The sequence below is a fragment of the Equus asinus genome, chromosome 5 (genome assembly GCF_041296235.1).
Source record: "Equus asinus isolate D_3611 breed Donkey chromosome 5, EquAss-T2T_v2, whole genome shotgun sequence".
Lineage (NCBI taxonomy): Eukaryota > Metazoa > Chordata > Mammalia > Perissodactyla > Equidae > Equus > Equus asinus.
Window position 1 is genome coordinate 48652208 of NC_091794.1, and position 15863 is coordinate 48668070.

The following is a 15863-nucleotide window of genomic DNA, read 5'->3' on the forward strand; positions in this document are numbered from 1 at the left end:
AGCCCAAATCGGGGACCTCAGAGCCTTTGTCTTTTCCATTCCAATCAGCAAAGCTTCAGGGATGCAACTCGGATGACAGAGGCTGCAGCTGGACCTGCTGAGGACTCTTGAGGTGTGCAGTGTTAGTGAAAACAGTCAGCAGAATTATATTCCAGAATTTTACCACTACAGATTTATTTACATGTCTAGCTGTGCTTTGCATTAGCATCCTTTCAAAAAGATAAAAGATTAATAAATAGACAGACAGGTGACAGGCAAATGGATGGGTTTATGTGGGGACAGACAGATTGACAGAAAGTTGTAAGTATTAGCAGTTCCAGAACTTTAGGTTAAAGTTAAAATTATATATGCTAATTTGCTAAGCTTACTGCTGTCATTGCTTCTCTTCAGCGTTGAAGGCAATTTGTGAGAAGGATTTGTAATCTTTTTTGCATATCTTATGTGTTTCTGTGAAACTCTGTTATCAAGATGTTTTATTTAAATCCATCATCAGTCCCCTCCGTATTCCTTTGTGAAATACAGTAGGTTAAAGTGCAGGCTGGGCATCTCCAAACAAAGTTTGACTCAAAATGGCAGCGTTGAGGAAAATGGCAGTAACTACTGCTGGTTCTCCTATCCTGCCGTTACCTCCAACACCCCCACTAGAGAAGGGGCTTTGCCTCGATTCTTATTTAAATCTCACAGCAACCAGAAGTGGCTAGGTGCACCTTTGGTTAGTAAAGATTAATCAGGCTGCTCAAGGACGGGCACTAGTGGTAGAGGAGACCCTGGATGATGGTTCTGTGGTCAGCGGCTTAGTTTGCTCTTCCATTCCATATTAATATTAAAGTGGACTGACTATGTCTTCCTCGCTGCCAAATCTACAGCACTTAACATCGTGCCTTGAACATAGTAGGCCTTTGATGGAGGAAGAAGAGAAAGCAGACAACATCGCTATAGAATATGACTCATAAGCTTTTAAATAATCTATATTGGTGGTCCTAGATTCTTATCAAATACCTAATGTAATGTAAACCCTTTCAGCAGTAACCCTGGTTATCTGGTGGGAAGCTATTCAGTAATATCCTTAAAGCACTTGGCTTTGGAAAAACACCCCATTTGACCCAAAGGAATTTCATATAAAGCATTTTAGCCATTAAAGGAAAGGAAAGTTCTATTGAGTATTTTAAGTGCTGTGTGAACTCATTTGTTTAAACTAAACACTGAAGTGTCTTAGATTTTAATGAACCTAGCTGAAAATTTAGCTAAAAACAGCTCATTGGGAACCAGATGGTGCAGCCACCATTGTGAGCCGAGCTCAACTCTCTTGTTTTCTGAAGTGCGTGTCAATTTAGCTCCACAGAACTCATAGGACAAAGATGCTATTAATTCTGGAAGCCTCTGTACCCTAGTTGCCCTCTCCAGCCCATCCCTGCCAAATCAACATGTCCTTCCCCTCCTGGAAATTAATGTTCTCAGTAAAATGTGTGTGTCTTGGGGAGGAGGAGGGGATGGGAAAGGATGCCATCTCCCTGGGTTTTCATCCTCTTATAAGGCGGGGGACAACCAAGCCCTCCACTGCAGATTAACACTTCTAGGGCTTTAGTTAACTGAGGGCAAGAAGAAGGATGCGAGGCTCATCAGGAGGACAAAGGGAAGATGTAAGATTTATCAGGAGTGCAGAGCGAGTTATATCTTGATTGGATCTCTCAAAGAGCATTGGGTGAGGGATGAGGGCAATGAAACAATGACAGAGTTCAGAACTATGATTCTGTGATATTATAAAGAGTGCCTGGCTAAGAAGTGTAAAAAGTGAGTGCTTTCCAATTGTGGATACCACTTTGTAGTTTTTGCCTTAATTTCTCTGAGTTCTTGACTTTGGGCTATATGGTTAGACAGGTAATTTGTTTTCTCTCTGCTCTTTTTAAATAGTGATCTATGGGTTATTCCTTTGTATCTGTGGGTACTTAGGTCTTCTTAGCACGTGGCTGAAGCAAACTGTAAGGCAAAAGGGTTCTTTCAACCCTCCTTGGTAGAGGCTCATTACATCTTCAGTGGTTTGGTTGGTCTCCTGTGAGGGTCAGCTTCTGGCCACTAGGCGGAGTTTTTAGAGGTGGTTATCAACTGCCCTTAACAACTGCCGGTTCTTCCTTAATCCTAAAACCTGAGGTTTATTGCATCACACATGAGATAGATTGCTGATGCTGGCCCCTGAAAGACCAATATGGCTGCCTCCTGGTTAAAGGTGATGTTTAAATGTTAGATCTGTGCTTACAATTTGGTGTCAGCAGTGCCTGAATGTAAGGCCTAGGTCTGAGATGTAGTCCCTAAATATTTATTAAGCACACACTGTGTGCCAGGTGCACACATGTAAAACACATGGTCATTGACTTTGTGGGACATAAGCTGTGCACATGAATATCACAAACATAGGTCATTACAATACATTACAAGGCTGACAGACTCATGACATTTACAGGGAGAAATCAAACTTAAGTGGCATGTGTGTGTGTGGTGAAAGTGAATTGAGCAGTACAGGGAGTAGACAAGGATAATTGGTTACTGAAATTATAATGAGACTGCCAACACTGAATTGTCTGATACTTCACCAGGAAGGTAACAGCAGTCCCACAGTTTCTGAGAGGGTCAGGTGAACAGACAGAAAATTCATGGGAACTTGACTGAATTGGCAGAAAGAGGGCAGGACAAGGCATGGTGTCCCTGGAAGAAATGGAGAGAAGTCCTAAAGTGGGCTTGGCTTGAGAGAACTTCTCTTTTACCTCTTGTAAGTTGGAACTTGCTGACCCTCCCCAAGAGGAGCCTGAGCTTCGCTTTCTTCTGCCAGCTCTGCTGGCAGCTGGTGCAGTGGCTGCAGGCAGTTGTTTTCATGCTTGGCTCCCCGTTAGCTCTCCTTTCTTTGACTGACATGGGGCATTAGAAATAGGTGAGGGGAATTAGAGAACAGATAGAGGGAGAAACAAATGAGTCATCCTCCCATCTCCGAGGCCTTTATTATACTTGCATTTTCTCTCTGAAAGTTGATTCAGGTCACTTGGGAATAGTGGGGCTCTTTAAGGGTTCCTTATTTCTCGATGCTGAGGGCTCATTGGAATGTGCATTTCCTTTGTTCTGTTCCTCCACAGTGGTGGGAGTTCTAGATAAAATATTAATCATAAAGTTTTTTTTTATCATTTCCAGTTGCACAGAGATATGAAGAGTTATGGCCACAAAGCCTTGGTACAGCTATATTTTACTGCCCACGTGTCTTTCTAGAGATGACACATATGCTTTTCATTTTGCTGCCATTATTCTTCATGAGATCATGGGGGCATCAATCATCACTGTGGTGGAAAAATGAAGACGGGGGAGGGGGGAAGTGCCAGTCTGTAAGCACAAGATGATGTGTTTGTCTGAAGTGGTAAGGGACAGTCTCCGAATGCAGAAACCAAAAAAGGCTCTCTGACTTCTACCTCTGGAATGAGATTTATCAGCAATGAAACCAGAGCCCGGACCAGCAGCTGATACTGCAGAGGTGTTTCGAGAAGCTGTGTTGCTGTCATCATATGTGGAATTCAATCCCTACGAGCGTGATGCAATCACATAGTCTGGGCTAGGATGAAAGAGTAGGGATGCCTGCCCTCCAGAAGGTCAGGTTGAGTGCAGCACAGTTTATAGCAGAGATGAATGGGATGTTAACGCCCGCGGGAAGGTGCCCTGGGCTGATGGCCTTCCTGGCTCTCAGGTGCCAGAGGGAACCCTAGCTGGGCTTTTCAAGTGGCATGGCTTCTCAAGTACCTTAGATGGGCAGCTTGCTTTTATTGTCATCAAAATGTTACTTTCCATTCTGAGGAGCCAGGTCACCAGGACAGAGTGCCGGGATGAGCAGAATACAATTAAATTAGGACTACGGTAATAGCGATAGTTATGATGTCCTCAGTATCTGCTGTGAATTTTACATGGACTCTCTCCCAGCTCCTGTCTGAGACGGGAGGTGTTATTATTCTTAGATGAGGAGACAGAGGCCTAAAGTGGTTAAAGTGCCGGGGTCACATGGCTGGTATGGTAGAGCTGGGATTTGGCGTCCTGTAAGGCTAAGGAAATTTGCATGCTGCCATAATGGACAGTTATATGTAATGGCTTAAATCCCTTTTCACATTGAGCATGTGGCAAATGAATTCCCGATCCCAGAGCGCCACATGCCCTGGTCCTGCCAGCACAGTCCCAGATTCTTCACACACTCCGGGACCTCAGCAGAGTGCTCCCCACTGGTGAGCAGCGTCTTTCTTTGAGATGAAACGTGCCTAGGGCTGCCTCCTTCAGACTTCATTCTTCTCCTGGTCATTTCTATGCAGCCACTCAATCACGTCAGCCCCACTTCAGAACCAGAATAATCAGTTCCTAGTGGCTGCTTCCCAAGTTTAAAGAAAGATGGAAAGGATGTTCAGACCTGGGGAAAGGAAAGTGTCTCTCAGCACCCAGAGTTATTTTTTTACTGAATTTTCACAACAAACTGAACACACATGGTCACACACCCATCCTTGGGGAAGTGCAGAGGACTCTCCGAATGATGGAGCCAAAGTCATCCTACTGTCCTGAGTGAGCATTTAGCTTATTTTGATCCTTGGCCTCAAACTCCAATTTTCATCCCAGCGAGGCTGCTTCCAGATGCCCTTCTTCTGTCACACAGAAGCTCAGGCATCAGAATGGGGATAGTTCAGAATCTGTCATCCCCACTAGTGGTAATAGACAGCTTTTCTTATGTGTCAGTAGGAACTCAATCAGACAACCCCTCAGCTATTCACCCACTTTTAAGTTCTAGCTGACTTTGAAGCTTAGAGGAAATTGGCTGAAGGAGAATACAGTGTTTCCTGAGGTCTTCATGAACTAGCTCCTCCTGAGTCTTCATGGCTCGCCATTGTCCTTTGTGTCTGTGGCTTTTGTGTTTGAGTGTCATGAAGCATTGCAGAGCAGCATTCCCCAAGCATCTGACTTGGTTAAGAAGATAGCGTCTCCCCATTGGGACACCCTGGCCATTTCCCAGCAAAATGCTCCACCCCCCCCGACTGTACCACATAAGCTAATTAACCTCTTTATAGATTTTTTTCTTCTCCTTATTTTAATTCTCAGCTGGTATTTCTGTACGCCCTGGGCCTTGGGAATTGTAGAGTGATTTGTTGAATTTCTGGCAGTGTGAGATTTTCTAATAGTTTGCTTTCAGTTCTCATGCATAATGAAGTAGGCATAGGAGGCAGAGAAGATAACTGAGGAAGAAAACAAAACTTGGAAATAGCCTGAAACAACAGCCAAGCTCAAAACAGGCACAGGGGTAAAGAGGGGGTTTGTTTTTCTTCTTTTTTCTTTACGTGGCAAAGTAGTAAATGCCTGTCTTCTTGGCTGCGCAGAATACTTTCCTGTATAATTCTATTCCTTTCTGTGGTTCCACAGAACTACCTTCCTTCTAGCTCCACCTAGGGAACTAGATCTCTGTCCCCCTGCCCCCACTACCCTGTACTCACTCGGAATATGAACCTAAGGAGATGCGACAATTTCAAAACCATCCAAGGCTTAGCAAGTAGAGAGCAAACTCTTGCTGTATTTATGACTTTTAAGTGTCCTTCCAACAGAAAGATATTTCTGCAACGCTGAGCAGCGGCCACACCTATGGTCTCTAAAAGGACTCCCAGATAGGAGCCGTGACTCCTGAGGATGTACAGCAGCATCAGCTTTGTTCCTCTGGGCCTGTGACACAAACCATTCCTTTGCCAGAGTTCCAGCACCTCAGCTTGAATTCCTTGCCTCCTGGGTTATCAGACAAGTTTGTATGTACTCTCTGCTGCTTTCGAAGAGTGGATAAGTACTTAGGCTACCTGTGAAGACCTTTCTGGAAATTTGCGACTGCAAGATGTTTTATGAGCAGGTGGTGTCTAGGCAGTGAATAGAAAAATAGCTAAAGCTTGTATCTGGAGTTTGCAAAACAGGGAACTTTCAAAATGATTTGTAGTTTGATTCTGAAGCCATCTTTGCTCTAGCTAAGCCACGGAGCATCGTGTATAACCAGACAGCATTTGTCATCCAGACAGCTTTAGAAAAATCTACTGTTTCCTCATGGAGAGTGGGGGTGGTTAGAACTTGAGGAATCTTTTTCATTTATTTGAACCTGGGATTTTCCAGAAACCAAAGGAATGATTAATAGTTTCTCTGCCCATATCAGGTATTGTTGGCCAGATGTTTCTTTCAAGAACTCCACTCCTTTATTTTCTAAATTGAGTTGGCATCCAATAAAGCACAGTGCAACTCCAAAACCAGCCCAGCAGAATAAGATGTAGTTATGAACCAAAGTTCAGGGGCGAGGCTGAGGTGGGGCGGGCACTGCAAATTCGAAGGGATTTTCAGATACATTAAAAATGGTTTTCTCATTTTGGAAATTTGGAAAAGCCATGTCATTAGTCTACACACTAAATCCCTTTCCATTTTGCTTCTCAGAACACAGTTCCCAAAGCCTTACCAAACTTCAAATGAAAACATGTTTATCGTGCTTGTTTGAAAACAGTGAAAAATCATATTGTTTTCTGCAAGTAGCTTTTCTGTGCTTCTATTTTGCATATCATTTCTTTCTCATTATGAAATAGAATGAAAACAATGGGTCTCTCTTGTTGTATTATCTGCTTGTGAACTTTATCACAAAATGATGGATTAATGCTATAAAACTAGGATTTGCAATTAGCCATTGCATCTTAGTTGTACAGGGATGGGCAGATATATGTGTCTGTATTAGTTGGTAGTTAAGAGTTTTCACCCACTAATAGAAATTTGATTAGCAATGGTATTGTTTTTTGTTTTCCACCAAAAAGAGAGGCTTATGGGATTAATATCAGCACAGTGCAAAAATTCTGGGTGATGCTTGTATCTGACTTAATTTATTTTGGTAATATTTACCCTGAAACAGAATTTACAGTTGCAGGGAATCGGGGTTTTTATGTGGGACTCTGTGGTTTATATGAGGAGGGGTGGGCAAATATTAAAACCCCCAGGATTCTCCAGTAGTCTGGGTAAAGCCTGAAATTCTGTAAATTAGTTCAGCTCTTCCTGCTGGGCAGCCTGAGACAGGAAGAGTGTGGGCTGTCTTTGGGGTCAGAAGAATTGGAGAATGGACTTTAAGAAAGTCAATTCATCTTTATTTCATTTAAAGACTTCATTTAGAGACTATTTGGGGTTTTTATTCTCTAAAATGCCTTTAATAATAGACAGCCTACATTAAGAAGATGAGTATAAAGAGCTATGGAGTATCTTTGTTGTATTGTTCTACAAGTGCTAGAGGTTACTATTATTTCTTGCTAAAATGAATATATCCTTAAGAAAGAGGATACTTAGTGTAGTTATTAGTCATTTGCATTTTGGTGTGAACTGAGGATTTAAGGGCAGGGTCTTTTAAAAACATGAAGGGTGAAGAGAGATTGAGATGGCTGGTTGTCCGAGCCATGTCTAAGTCCTGAAAGTTATGAAACGCTTCATAATTTTGCCAATTGTGAGTTCTTATAAAGCAGTTAATTAAACAATGGAAAGCCAGATAGTTACAGCCTTTGTTCTGTTAACTTCGCCAGAAGTATTTATGAATAGAAAAGACATTTCTTGTTATTTTCCAATCTTTAATAACTCATTTTTGACTTAATTTTGTGGGCTTTGTTCTTTAAGGGAGGGGGTGGGTAGATTCTGTTGATCTGAGTTCCCTTTGGGGAGCGTGATGGAGAAGGTTCTTCACCCACATTTGCTCTAGGGTCTTGGTGGCCCTGCCAGTCTAAACTTCTTCCTAGCTGTGGCATTTCAGAAAATTTCAAAGAAACAAACTATCTTTTGATTTCTTATATTCTTGAAATCAGATCTATGAGAAAGAATGTTAAGACAGCCATAAGGTCACAAGCTCAAGGTGAGGGTAAGGGTGACAGAGGAGTCAAGGTCTCATTGCAGAGTTTGCTTTTAGCTGAATTTACCAGACAAGCCAAAGCTGAGGGTTAAAGAACCGAGCAGAGTGAGGGGCCTGAAATCGGAGACCTTCCCAGCCTCCCTCCGGCTGCCAGAGGGACTGCTCTGGAGTCCTGGTTTAATATTCCCAGATGCTTCAGTTATTTCACAAAATTGAGGAAGAGTGGCTTACTGCTGCCCCAGGAAAACTATGTATTCTAAAATGTGAAATGCTTCACCACACGCTCACTGCATTTAAATTCTCTTTAAATTTCCGTTTTCTCTGTCTTACTTTGTACAATCCCAGCTGTTGATTTTCACTTTCTTAGGGGATTGGATGATGTCACTGGGACCTAGTGCTCTCCTAACCCACCCCCCCAATCCCTTTTTTGCTTTCTTACAAAACCCAGTTAGTTTTTTCCCTCAAAAAAAGATAAACTAACTGAACGGCTTTCTTACATCAAAGTTGCATTGTGCACATCAAAGAACCGATTTCTTGCAATGATGTGCAATACTGCTGTAGTTTAATTCACGCTGGCAGGCCACGCGCTTGCTTCAAGACTTTGTCTTCTAAGTGGAGAGAGCAAGGCATTGTTAGCACCATTAGAGTTTAATATGCAGATAATTGTAATTATCTTGATTCTGATCATCTTGAATTATCAGAAAATAAGTGGAAATTGGTGATGAGGTGACACTTTCAGGTACAATGTTGTATATAAGGTGCACGTTCTTTCCATGATTTTCTTTATATCCTATTTTCCCCCTCAGCCCAATTTTTAATATCATCTACTTGTATAAGTTACATGTTAATTTTCTACCAGCTGCCCAAACCCCTTCGTTTTCCTAGTTCTTGTGTTCAGAGCATTTATCTAGAGTTAAATTTTGAGGCCTAGTCAGTCATTTATTCAGTACTTCCCATATGCCCAGCACTAGGCTGTAGCCAACTGGTGGGCACAGGGAGAGTGTAGAGGCATTCTCTCCCCCATACATTGCTTAGTGAAGATGTATTTACAGAAAAAGAAAGAAAAACTAGAGAGTAACACTAAAGTGTGTTTAGGTGATCTATTAAGAGACTACATAGACACCCTAGAATTTATCTGTGTAAATGAATGTCCTTCCTTCAAAGTAGAAGATTGTACCTATTTCTTTCAAAAATGATGCAATAGCCCTACATATTTGGGGACCTGCATCTTTTGGTGATGAGGTGCAAAGACTGCAAAGTTGCTTTTTTTGGTCACTTATCATTCTAGCTGTCCAGGGGTCTTAGCCAATGTGACTTTCTTCCTTTCTTACCTGTTTGGAAAGACATTAAACTCATTTAAAAAATCAAATATACTCTCTAACAAATAAAGATGGATCATAATTCTTTTTCAATATTCAGAGGAATCTGATGAAGCCCATTTCAAAATGATTTATACATGAATGTTGTTAGAGTCTAGAGACAAAATTCATTTTGAGTGCAAGTCCTGGTAGTTTTATTCAATAAAATTGCACACAGTTATTTATATTAAATAGCAAATTGTCTATGTAGGAATTCAAATTCTTGATAATTTAGGCCCCAACTAAGTGCATATATTCTGTGGATCTGAGTTAGATGAAAAATCTCATAATAAAGAGCATCTTTGCATTGTCCTTGTGCCCTGCTCCCACCCCAACCCTAGGATGCTGACCTGCCCAGGCCAGAGGAAATTATCCCAAGGCAGTGGCAGGAAGGTTGATAACTGTGATGGCATTTCCTACTTCTCATTTCTGGGCCCAGCTCTCAGTGCATGTCATCAAAACCATGACCCAGACATGCTAGATGTCATCTCAGGCCTTCAATGGCAGGAGTGGCCAGCCTCATGCTGGAACAGACTGAAGCAATCTTGACACTCTTGAAACATAATCTTTTAAAGGACTCGTCACTTCCTAGCAAGTTCTTAACGTGTTTCTTGGTCTCTGCTGTTGGTCCAGGGCTTCCCAGACTATATGCAGGTTGCAACATGAGTTCTGGTTTAGGCTCATCTCCAATACGCTGCTGCCCACCTTTAAGTTGTCTGGCAGTTGATGTGTATAGGTGATACCTTTTGTTGGGTTTTGCTGGTTTTCTTGCTGCAGTTTAGATGAGCTTCAGCTGTTCTTCAGCCACACAAACACTTTCAGATGCACCAGAACACATTTGTTATTTGGTGCCTTTGAACAAGATACAGTTACATGCCATGTAATGACGTTTTGGTCAATGATAGACCACATATGCAACAGTGGTCCCATAAGATTAGTACCGTATAGCCTCGGTGTGTAGTAGGCTCTACCATCTAGGTTTGTGTAAGTACACTCTATGATGTTTGCATAATGATGAAATCGCCTAACGACACATTTCTCAGAACGTGTCCCCATCTTTAAGTAACACATGACTGTACACCGTATTTGACAGTGGTCTTGGACACCATCAGTTGATGATTACTTCAACAGAGGATTGTAAGAAAAAAATCTCCAACATGAAAGTCTGGAATCCCAAATGTAAAGTAATAATGGAAATTTGTAGCATTTTTAGAGCATTATGCATTTTACAAACTTTCATATGTCAGTTCATTTAATTCTTACAACATAAGGTATCATTCCTCTAGTTTTATTAATAGAAACTGAGGCCCAGGGAGATCCAAGTGATTTGCCCATCTGTGGTCACCCAGCTGCTGGGTGACAGCACCTAGCAAAGAACCAAGGGTCTCTGAGCACAGGAGCCGTGTTCTTCCTCCTCCCACAGTGGAAGTAGTTGGAGTCGTTGCTTTTCTAAGTTAGCTGCGTGGCCTTGGAGGAGTAGGATGGAAGGGGTTGATATCTGTGGGCGCAGATGTCTCTAACAGCTCTAATATTCTTTTCTGGTCTTTCAAGTCTACCAGATTTTAACACAAGAGATTAAAGAAAAGGCATCATTCACATTTCTAAGAATCCCCATCCCGGAACATTTTTGGGAGCCAGGGCTTGAATGACAACTTAGAATTTTTAATGTGCTGAAGCTATTTAACCCAAACCTTACTTCTGTGGAGAAGTTGTCTCTTCCCTGTCAACACCAGTTTCCCAGGCAGACTGGGCCATTTGGTCTCCCCAGGGTCCTCCGCATGAATGTTAGAAGGTGCTGATCCTGGCAGAAAGCAAGCTTCCATCCAGGCATGGATGAGCTCCCTCTAGGAGGGGGAGACCAGTGTGGACCGAAGTAGATGGGAAGTCTTCCTGAACACATGACATCTGAGTTGTAGAGTGGAAGCCGGGTGAAGTTTGGATGGGGAGGTAGTAAAGGCAGAGGCATGGAGAGGGTATGCGGGCACGGCTGAGAGCCTGGCCTTACCAGCTGTGCGACCCTGTGACTGTGCCTCACTCTTCTCATCTGCAGAATGGGGAGGTAACAGTATCTACTTCACATAGGTGATGTGGGGATTAAATCGTTATCCATCTAAAGTCCTAACTTGGCAAATAAATACTCAGGGAAAACAAGCTATTAGCTACTAATAGTGAGAGCAGAAAGCCTAGGAATAGTTGGAGAGTCTTGGTGGGTTGGGTTGGATGGGCCTCGGCTGACAGGAGAAATCCCTGCCTGCTTCAAGAGTGGGTGACATAAATAGCTGTGGAATAATTCTATGTGAGAACGTGTGAAGTGTATGCTTCCCTGCAGGCCCGTCACTTTAATATATAGTAAAGGGCAGTAATAGCTAACGTCATAGGGAGCAAATTTGACATTTTTTCATTCATCTTTTGTAATGAATTATTCCAGGTTGAATTATTACCACTATCATTCCATTTGAATATGCCTCTTAACGCAGAACGTCCTAAGGGCTGCTCTGGATGGGGTTAGCAGTAACTACTGCCTCTAATTTGCCATCTCCACCCTAGCCCCTGCACCCTCAACCTCCTTAGATTGTCTGGTAGTGGTCTTTGGGGGCTGGAGTGATTCTTCATTAAAGAAAATGACAGCCTATTTACATTTGAACAAATCTGATGTTCTCATTTGGGTATATGCCTAAACGTACCTGGGGTGAAAATATGCGGTGTAACATCTCCTAATCTTCCTAAATCAGCCTGGTATTTGATAGCTAGTGGAGTACAGTGTAGTGAATAATGGCTGACATGCCACTTCATGCTAGATTTATGTTTTATGAGCTGAAATGGTTCGTAACTATTTTTGTTGCCATGTTAGATAGCTATTTACTTTTAATGCTTTTATAATAAGAAAACACTATGCAAAGATACATTTTAACAGGATTTCATAAGCTTCCACACCAGAGGTAATAAGCAGAACACTGAAAATAAAACTATCACTTTCACTTGCATTTTAAGTCAGATTTATCGCTTTCTTTCATTTATAACTTGGTTCTAGCTTGAAAGCAAAATCACCATCTTATTATTTCTTATTCAAAGGTTGGAAGAAAAAGGTACCAAATGAAATGATTTTGTATGAAAAGATCACAGGATTTGGCAGCAAAGGTCTGGAATAAAATGTTGGCCTTGCCATTAACTAGCTGTGACTTTGAATAAGTCACCTAATCTTTAGCTCATTAGTGAAATGGAATAATATCAATATCATAGTTGTAATGACACCCACTCTCGTGACTCACACCCTGGACTTATCGTAACCCAGGTCTGTTCTGCTTTTAAAATCGGAAATTTGCAGCATCCCACTCTCAGAACACAGCCTTTGACTCTCCGGGTTTACACTCCCTGCCCCCTGCACAGCCGCTCTTTGATGTTGAATAAGCCCTCAGGTCTCTCAGTCCCCGGGAAACTTTAATAACTTGTCCGTCCAGCCTTGGGCCCCATGGTTCCTTAATTTAATCATTTTAAGCCAACATATGCTATCTCCTTTGCCCTTTGTTCTTCCAGAATATCCACCTTATAGATCCCCTACCTAAAATCGGTCCAGCCGTTTGCTTCCCTTTTCTGCAGGTGGGCTGTACAACACAACTCAGGGAAAAGAGCAAGCCCCAACCCCAGCGAGACACTCAGCACTGCTTAATAATCTACGGTGTGTACCTGCTCAGCTCTGTCTTGTTCCCTAGAAGAATTACTCCAAAACTTCACCTCTCCTCCCTTCCATTGCCCCCGTCTTCATTACTTTCCACAGGGGACCTTCTTGCCTGCCTCTTAGAGAAGAGGAGCTGTCGGACAGTTATCCCACAGTGCCCCTCTCTCCCGCCACAAACTCATCTATGCTCACCCACGTTCTTATCCTCTGGCCTGTCTCGGTGCAATACTTTTCCCTCCTTCTGTTCAAGACTCATCCTTCTCAATGGGCGTGGGCTCCCTCCTCCTCCTGATATCTCCCAACTTTCTGTCTGCATTGTCTCTTTCCTCTCAGCACTCAGACATCTTTAATGAAACCTCAGTATCAGTTTCCATCTCTTTCTAGACTGAGCCAACCTTTTTCTACCTTCTTTGTCTTCACTCGGTCACCCATTTTTTCTTTCCTTCTGTACAATTCAGTTTCTATCTCTGGCTCCTAATCCCTGCTTCCATCCCCCGGGGCCTCATAATTGCCAGACTGAATGAGCCCGTCTCAGTTCTTATTTCACTTGGTCTCCTGTAGCGTCTGCTTCTGACTATACCCTCCTTTTTGAAACTCCTTATACCCTCTTTTCTGAAATTTTCTCCTTCCTCTTTTTTCCTCCTTCTTTGATTTCCATTGACATTGGACTTTCTCTTTTCCCACCATCTGGCTGTTTTTTCTTAGTGTCCTTTGTGAGTCCTTCTGTCTCCATAAGACCAGCTTAGCTCCCTCCACTGGGCTGCCTACAGGACACACGTGTCTGGATGTCCATCAGGCCCCTGAAAACCTTTTATGTCCCAAACTAAAGTCACCTGCTCCCTCTTCATGTTTTCCCCTGAGTCTTCTGTCTCAACCAATGGAACGCTTATCCACCCAGATGTACGCCCTGAAAATGTCAGCTTCTTCCTAGGGTTCTTTTCTCTCAGTTCTCCAACACCCCATATAAAAGTCCTGTTGATTCTACTGCTTCTTTATTCCTTGGATCCATTCTCCTCTCTGCCACGGACTTTTTTTCAGACCTTGACTGTTCAATAGTCTCTGAATCTTGGTGGGAGATGGATGAACTGCAATCTTGGAGCTAATGGTAGTGGATGGGGAGGCGGGGAAGGGGTGTAGAAGATAGTGACAGGGTGTCCTCTCTGGAATCCAATCTGATCCTGTAACTCCCTGCATAAACCCTTTTAATGTCATATTCCTTAGCATGACGTGGCAAGCTCTTCTTGATTGGGACCCTGTCTACTTCTTCAACCTTATTTTGTGCTGTTTTCCATACACATATGATGTCACAGCCATACACAGATTCTGGCTCTTCCTAATACGTTGACCTTTATGCTCAGTGCCTTAAATGCCCTTCCCTGTCCTTCTCCTGATCGAGTTCCTTTGATCATTTAGTACTGAATTTAGGTCCTCCTTCACTACCATTCCTGCCCAGACCTGTCTGAGTGGGCTATTCTAGCTCCTATTCTCTGTTATATTTGGGCATCTGTCCATCATAATAGTTTCTCAAGCTGAGACTTTCTGAAAACATTTTGGGAGAGAAACTAGTGCTGGAAAGACTAAGGTTGCAAGTAAATTCCTGAAAACCCTGCAAAATATTTTTTGTTTGCTGAAAATGCAGTAAATGAACACCAACAGGAAGCACGTATCTTAAATAACAGATATTTTGGATAAGTCATTTAGCTTATTTGTGCCTTAATTTCCTTGTCTGTAAGATGAGGATAATAATAATAAGAAGAAGACCTACCTCATAGTTTGTAATGATGAGTTAATATATGTAAAATGCTTAAAACAATGCCTGATATAGTAAGCACTAAGTAGGCGTTAGCTATTAATAATAATTTTCACTTACCAGCTGTGATTGCCACATACTGTTTATTATTTCCAGTCCCCTTATTTTTACTGAGGTGATTAGAGTCTGTCTTGTTTTGAAGTGTGAATATGAAGACATTTTCTTTGCTTCTCCAATCCAAGTCTTCCGTGGGGTCTAATTTATTACTCACAGCTGTAGAGTCCTCTTAGTTTCCACTGTTGTCTCAAAGATGTACCTTTTCATTGGACATGGGAAGAGTTGGGTGATGTATATCTAAGCAAGTTCAGCTCAGAGTAGCCTAGTATGCGTTTCCGAACGCCTTTCCCAGTGCACAGGATTAGCTCTGCCTGTGATATCCAGAATGTGGCGGAATAGGCTGACCTGGCTTCGTTAACCTCTTCCGCAACATCTTCTGTCTCATTCGCACACACAGCTCTTTGCCCTCTACCTGACGTCCACAATCCAGCTTTCCTTGCCTTTGCTTCCTTTATGTTTCAAGGCTGCCCTACAAACACCTACCTCTGCTCCCACCTCCAATTCTCTTTTTCGTACTATTTCTGACAGGACTTGATGTTCATTTACTTAAATTAAAATATTCACAATATTAAAAATGTTAAAGGAAAGCTGTGACTGTTCCATGAGGGCAAAAAATAGCATTTCATTCATATATGTATTAGAGTAGGTCTTCAGAGGAAAGTTATCCAAAGCAAATGAGATTATCTATGGGAAAGAAATGTATAATCTTTAAAAATCACCAATCAGATTTTTAACATCTAATCTAGCCTTCCCCTCTTCCATTATGTAGTACTATAATATCTTCGTCATACCAAAATCTTGAGGATCTAATTCTATTGCCATAAAAGTATCTTAAAACGATGTCCCAACTTTCACAGGTAACTCAGACCCTTTAATCACCTTCACAAATATACTTTATATGAAAATTAAAAATTTTAAATTGTGGCTTAAATCTATTGTTTCTTTTATTTTTAATATAAAAAGGTGATCAACTGTTCTAGTGACATTTCTCTAGTTAATGTCTGCTATTGTATTTTTTCCTTGGCCTGTTCCTTAGCTTGTGATATTATAAATGTGTTGACA

At 42.0% G+C, this 15863-nt stretch overlaps 1 protein-coding gene across 18 annotated transcripts in view; it reads left to right on the plus strand.

Moving 5' to 3' along the window:
• The window catches only part of TNIK (TRAF2 and NCK interacting kinase), a 381117-nt gene that overhangs the window by 187723 nt on the left and 177531 nt on the right, over positions 1-15863 (plus strand). The window lies entirely within an intron of this gene.